This window comes from Callospermophilus lateralis, unplaced genomic scaffold (genome assembly GCF_048772815.1).
Source record: "Callospermophilus lateralis isolate mCalLat2 unplaced genomic scaffold, mCalLat2.hap1 Scaffold_3451, whole genome shotgun sequence".
Taxonomy (NCBI): domain Eukaryota; kingdom Metazoa; phylum Chordata; class Mammalia; order Rodentia; family Sciuridae; genus Callospermophilus; species Callospermophilus lateralis.
The window spans coordinates 42,501-49,903 of record NW_027513961.1 but is presented as its reverse complement, the minus strand read 5'-3'; positions in this window follow the sequence as shown (position 1 = coordinate 49,903).

Here is a 7,403-nt window from a genome sequence, read left to right as displayed (position 1 = left end):
TTTTTCCCCCCCTGTGTCATTGGAATGGAGATTTGGACCTCTGAGTAAGAGTAGAGTTTTCTAAGAGAAAAGAGAAGAGCTCTAAGGGAAAAGCAGGGGATTGGATTACCAAAAAAAAAAAAAAAAAAAAAAAAAAAAAAACAAAAACCCTTTTGAAACCAAACTATTGTTAGGTAAAACTGCTTACTCTTTGCCGTGAATGAGAAGAAGCTTAAAATATGCGATATGTTTGGGCCAGTCCAATGTGTCTTTGGGATTCATCATCTGAAGTGGCACCCCCTTTCTCCACTGAAAAGTCTTAACTGGGCCTCTTCTGAAATCTTCACCCAGACTGGTTTTAGGTCTGTCAGCAAAAGAGTCTCTCTGTGCAAAAGAATTCAAGGTGGATAAACTTCCTATTTTCGTGTCGCCCTGTTTACTTGGCCACTGGCCGAGAAGATACCAGCACTCCAGGTGCTGGACACCCCCCCCCACCCCCCCCACCCCCCCCCCCCCCCCCCCCGTTACTAGTTTTTCACAAACATGTCCAGAACAGTACTTTGAAGAAATGTGCAAACAAGGCCTCTGGCCTTGAGCTGGGCTTCACAGAGATGTCTACATGTTTAAGATACGAGACGGTACCAACTGGACTCCATGGTAACAGCTGGCAGGGGGAGAGTAGACAGGGGAGAAGAAGCTCTCCCCTTCTCAGGTGTTGTCCTCCAAGGGTTAACATGCCCAGAACAGTGAGAGAAAAAGCTGCTTTTATGTGAACTTCTGCAGACCATGAATTTCTGAGCCCCTCCCCTTACATGCTGGGTATAAAACTCTGAAACTACCTGAACTTTGGGTTCAGGGGATTAATTCCTTACAGCAAAAGCCATCTTCTCTGAACCTGGCTGCATCCAAATAAAACCGTTTTCCTGCTCTGTTCGGTCGGTGCCTTGCCTCATTTGTCCCTACAACACATCCATGCAAGGAAGACTTTATCAAACCAGTAGCCTAAGTAAAGCAGGTTCCAGGTTACTTTTTGCCACCACCGCCACCACCACCACCATGCATACCAATAATTTCTTCTGATTTTTTTTTTTTAATTACATACAAACAAATCAAAAACCATGAAAAGTATAAACTATGTTACTGAGAATCAAGAAGAGTCATTCACTCATGTAAATTCAGAAATTCGGTAAGGGTGGTTGTTGTTTCTGTCTGTTGCTGTTGTTGTCCTTTTTTGTCTTTTTTTTTTTTTTTTAAATTTTTCTCCCAACTGTCAAATCAATTAAAGCGGGGTGGGGGGGTGGGGGGGGTGAGGTGGTGGTGGGTGTCAGAAAATGTAACAGGGGTCCACTTTATAGGCTTTGAGTATAAGTCTCACTGCTCAGCCACTGAGGCTCATGTTAAAACCCATATCCTTTTTCCTTTCTCTTTTCCCTACCCTCCCCCTCCCTAATCATAGGTGAAGCCATATTGACTTTCAGGGTGGGTTATCTGCCCATTGGCTAACAAATATTTAGAATTTTCATCCAGAAAATCACTTTTCTGTTTGATAACCTTGCTAGGCCTCCGATGGGTTAGAACAACAGAGTGTCAGCAGAGTCATCAGAGTTTTGTTGCTGTAAAGGTTCAGTTCTTATGTTTTCTTATTATAATAAATTCCCCCTCTTCCTTCTGAGATGCTTTGCCTCTGAGCAACACCCCCCCAACACCTATCCCCCCTTCTCTGCCTCTCTCTCTCTCTCTCTCTCTCTCTCTCTCTCTCTCTCTCTCTCTCTCGAGTTACCCCAGGGCTCCATAAGTTGCTGAGGCTGGGCTTAGTCTTGTGATTCTCCTGAATCACCCCACATCTCTGTCACTGGAGATGTGTGCACATCTGGGGACTAGAGTACTATGCTGTGCTGTGTCTGAGAGATTTTTTTATTATTAAAAAGTCGGTACACTTAAAGACATATAGGTTTCCTACATGAGAGGTCACCCTTTTTATTAGAACGTGTATTGTATCGAAGCTCTAAACTTATCCCATAGTCAGTGACCCATGTGGAAGTTCTAACACATGCATTCGGTGTAACATTCAGATTTAGAAAAAAAAAAAAAAAAAAAAAAAAGAAAGAAAGAAAGAAAGAAAGAAAGAAAGAAAGAAAGAAAGAAAAGAAAACGAAAAGAGAAAGATCTGTGCTTGGGGCTGGGGATGTGGCTCAAGTGGTAGCATGCTCGCCTGGCATGCGTGCGGCCAGGGTTCGATCCTCAGCACCGCAAACAAATCAAGATGTTATATCCGCGGAAAACTAACTAACTAACTAACTAACTAAATAAATAAATAAATATTTAAAAAATTCTCTCTCCCTGTCTCTCACTCTCACACTCTGTCTAAAAAATAATAAATAAATAAATAAAAAGATCTGTGCCATTAATGACCAGTTTTCACATCTGTTAGTTTTAATTGAAAAAGTAAGGGTTTGGGGATCATTTGTTGAAAGAACACTCCTGTACCAGGTGAGTGGCACTGTTTCCTGAATGCATAAGAGTATTTGTCCACTTGAGTCCAAGCTGTTCTCCTAGGTCCAACTGTTGGTGAGCAAAACACCACATCGTGGCAGTTATCTGGCCAGAGTCTGGGCAGAGCTGGTAGATTCTGAACTTGGCTTCCAAAGTCAAAGGTCAATGAATGTATGTAGGACTTCTAGGCAAGTGTGATGTGAAGATCTCTGGGCTTGTTGTACAATAAATGTGTCTGTGTTCCTTCAGCATAGAAGGAAATGTATTCATTCTAGAATGCAAAGCTTGGGCTAGGGTTTTAGCTGGGTAGTAGAGCACTTGCCTGGGACGTGTGGGGCGCTGGATTCCATCCTGAGCACCACAAAACCCAAAACAAAGGGACAAACGAGTAAATAAGGTAAAGATAGTGTGTCCATCCATCTACAGCTCAAAAAATTAAAGGTATGGGTTGGGGGTTCATGTCGATCCTCCCCCGCCCACCCCCAAGAGGATCAGGATGAGGTTGAGAGAAGGATCGTAAACTCATAGCGAAAGTAACCTCGCGAGGAGACCCCTGTCTCCCAAAGAAAAGTTGTGATAGTAAAAGCAAATGGGACTCCGTTTTGTTTTATGTCCCCATTCTGTAAAACAACCAGGCCAAGTAGAAGGGTCATGACTGAAGCAAGATGTTCTTTTCCTTGTGCTATAGAAACCTTTAAGAGTAAGGAACTACCTAATGGGACATTGTTTCTGTAACTAGCCCATAAAAGGGGGAGCGGGGGGGGGGGGGGGGCTAAGCTTCTGTCACTGGAGTGGCTAGGCTGATTGTGATCGGCTGAGCGTCCCTCCGCCTGACTTCACTCTCCCGCTTCTGTAACGTGGCTTGCTTGCATTAGCTAGACGCCCCCTCCCCCCAAAACGTCCCTTTTGCAGGTTTGAGGCTTATAAGGGGCACCCTTGCAATTGTTTGGGGCTGGCCAGGGGAACAGCTTTATGCTCTTCTGCTCAGTCGCCACTAGTTGTGCTTTAATAAAGGCTTGATTCCTTTATACGTGAGTGGTCTGGAAGTCAGTTTTTGAAACCCCGGGACCAAGCTTTAACTAGAACAAGCAAGCAAGCCAGAAAACAAATGAATAGATAGATGATAGATAGATAGATAGATAGATAGATAGATAGATAAATTGAATATGGGGATGTGGCTCAGTCAGTGGTCAAGTGAGTGCTTCTGGGTTCAACTCATAAATCAATGGATTTACCAAAAATATATAAAAATATCTGTATAAAAAGGGGATGTTGGTTTAGCTCAGTGGTAAACTGTGTCTGTGTTCAGTCCCCAGTTCCAGGCTCCAGGCAGAAACCAGCCCCTGTGTGAGAGGCTGGTTTCTGGTTCCATCCCCACCAAGGAAACCCTGACATGAGTATGGGGAGCCATATTTGTCTATTGGATGCCAAGGGTAGAGTGATTTCCATCTTGATCTCCCCCCCCCCCCCCACCACCACCTCTGTCTGTGTGAGCAAGGTCTCTTCTAGTGTCTGGATTTTATTTATTTACCTATTTATCTATGTATGTATGTATGTATGTATGTATGTATGTATGTATGTATGTATTTAAACAATGCCTTTATGTTATTAATTTCTTTTTATCTGGAGCTGAGGATCTAACCCAGGGCCTCGAATATGCTAGGGGACCACTCTAACGCTGAGATATAAAGGACCCCAGCGCATCCCAGCCCATCCCAGCCCAGCACAGAGTCTTTGAGATGAGATTTTATTGCCTGTTTTGGTTGTTTGAGTCTGTCTTTGTTCACAACTTTTGTTTCTTTTGTGATGCTAGGCTGGGGAAGAAACCCAGGGCCTCGGGCCTTGGTCCACAAAGGGTCTTGATTGCTGGGCAACACCCTCACCTTTTTTTCCTTTGTCTCTTCCCTTCCCCAGAAAGTAAACCCAGGAAGGGCCTCCCTCTCCTTCCCCCAGGCCCAAATCCATCCTGTTTGGGTTTTGGGCTCAGACAGGTACACACTAGACAGACAGACAGACAGACAGACACAGACACACACACACACACACACACACACGGGAAACATCACTGTTTTATTTTTGTTCGTTTCTCTCTTAACCTCATCCAGGCCCTCCCTCATAACTCTCAGGGGCGGGGGGGGGGGGGGGGGGGGAGGGGAAGGTGTTTACTATGGACCTCTGGTGGTGACAGCCTTGGGAGGGAGGGACTACTACTAGGGAATTGGAGTGAGTGGGATGGGGGAAGTGGGGATTATAGTTCAAATTCCAAGGGTCGGGCAGAGGCACAGAAGCTATCTCCTAGGTGGGGCATGTTAAAGGCTAAGGAACGTGATCAGATACCAGGGGTGAAAGCGGTATGTCCTCCCCACCCCCCAGTGCTTCCAGGACTTTACTGTAGGGGGGGGGGGGGGAAGGCGGGAGTACAACCGCACTGAGGCCCGTGCCCATCTGTCTTTCCAGGGACTCAGTAGGCTGAGGGAAGAGAGGAAGATATGACGCAGCGGCTTGCAGCGTAGTGATCTGTATATGGATATAGATATAGATATCTAAGTCTGTCAGTCTGTCTGTCTATCTATCTATCTATCTATGTATCTATGTCTATACATGTAGATAGATTATATCTAAACTGGAAATGGAACTCAGGCAGGCCTTCCAAAATGACGGTAGCTTTGCGCCACCTAGCGTTCAGTGACTGCAACTAACGAGGCTGCTTTTCTCAGACCGCAGAGCACTCACTGTGAACTCCCAAGTTCCACAGGGTGGAAACCCGTCGCTATGCGCATCCACGTGTATATGCTTGTGTTTCTGACCCGGTGGCGAGATGAGATCCGACTGAAGAAGCCAAGCAAGCCTAAAACGTGTGTCCCACCTTCACCACTCCTAAGTGTGGTGGATTAGCCGACTGAGAAAGGCCTTAGGGGAGGGAGCAGCTTCGGTCCGATAGGGGACAGTTGGGGAAGGCAAGGACCCTGAGTAACTGCACAGTTGCTCTGGGATCCAATTTTACCTGTAGACCTACTCGGCGCTACATAAACCTCAGCCAGCCAGCCAGCCAGCCAGCCAGCCTGTGCTGCATTTTGTCCTGTCTTTATTGGTATTAGGTATTTTCCAGAAGAAATGGGGGGGGGGGGGATTTCCCATCTCGTGTCAAGAGTCTCCCGGGGACTGAATCCTCCTTGTCCACGCTTTCCTTGAAGATCCTTTAGAGATTCTCCACTTCCAGATGGACCGATGTGTGTGCTGCTGCAGGTTTGACAGCCATCCGGGAGGAAAAACAACCACCAAAAAAACAAACAAACAAAAAAAAAAAAAAAAAAGTGTTCCAAATCTCCAGTACCATCATCTTTGTCATCATTCCACCATCCTTGGAAGAAGGAACTCGATGCAAAAGTCCTGGAAGAGAACAGTAAGAGTAGTGAAAGATCAGAATGGTGGGACAGGGTTCAGCAACCACCACCTCAGCTACTCACAAGAGAAGGTGAGGTCCTGGGAGTAATCAGGCAACCTCCAGAGACCTCGAGCTTTAACCAGCAAATAGAGAAAGGAGAGAGGGAAGGGGAAGGGGAAGGACACCCCCCCACACACACCCCATGTGATAACACCACCGCAGGTGTTATCACAGACTGAGATAGGATGTTGTCTCCTTTGATGTTAGCCAACATGAGCAATCCAGGGACACCCCATCTCAAAAAAACAAAACAAAACAAAACAAAAAAAAACGAAAAAAAAAAAAAAAAAAAAAAAAACACACACAAAAACTCCGTGGTGGTAGTTAGGCACTTCTGGATTCAATCCAGGGGAAATCATATCACCTTTCTTCCCTGTTTTAGGCAGACTTATCTGCCCTTGAGTCCAGGCCCAGCATAGTCATGAAGTCACGTAGACTTTGGAGAGCAGAGGATGTCAGAAGTGACTCTTATCAAAAGTAAAAAGCTGAATTACAACTGCGGCCAGGAAGAAGTGCAAGGTGGCCTCTGAATCTCAGAGAGAGAGAGAGAGAGAGAGAGAGAGAGAGAGAGAGAGAGAGAGAGACCGGGGGAGGGGCAGCAAATGTTAAAAAAAAAAAAAAAATCAAGAAAAAAATAAAGGAAAGTAATCGAAAGGAAGCACCACCAGCACCAGCACCACCAGGAAAGAAACAGTGAAGCAAAAGTGAAAGAAAGGAAGGAGGGAAGGAGAGAGGGAGCGAGCGAGAGTTGAGTTGGTGTGCAAGCAAGGAAGGAGAGAAATGCACAAACACCAGAGAGCACACCCCCCACCCCCCACCCCCGGGCTTTGACATTCCTCTCCAGGTACTGAGCACCAAGAGAAGAAAAAGCCCAGACCCACACAAGGAATGATTTGATGCATGCAATTAAAACTGAACTACCGATTAGGAAAGAATGTCCCCACGTGAAATAAGGAGTATTTGTGGAGTCATCCTACCGTCACTTACAGCTGAAAAGAATCCAGGGGCTGGGGATGTGGCTCAAGCGGTAGCTAGCGCGCTCGCCTGGCATGCGTGTGGCCCGGGTTCGATCCTCAGCACCACATACAAACAAAGATGTCGTGTCCGCCGATAACTAAAAAATAAACATTAAAAAAAAAATTAAAAAATAAAAAGAATCCAAGGACAAATTAACTTGGACGGGGAGGAAGAGGAGGAGGAGGAGGAGGAGGAGAGGGAGGGGGAGGGGAGGTTAGGGTGGGGGGGGAGGAGGAGGAGGAGGAGGAGGAGGAGGAGGAGGAGGAGGAGGAGGAGGAGGAAAGAAAGAAGGAAGGAAAAAAAAAAAAAGGGTGTGTATAAAGGCATACTCATTTCGACTTCGGCCCCAACCCCCATCCCCGCCCCCGCCCCGTCCCCGCCCACTTATGTTAGGACAACTGGTCGACCTCTGTACATACGGCATTAAAAGAAAAAAGAAAAAAAAAGCAAAGTCCTCGAATGGACAACT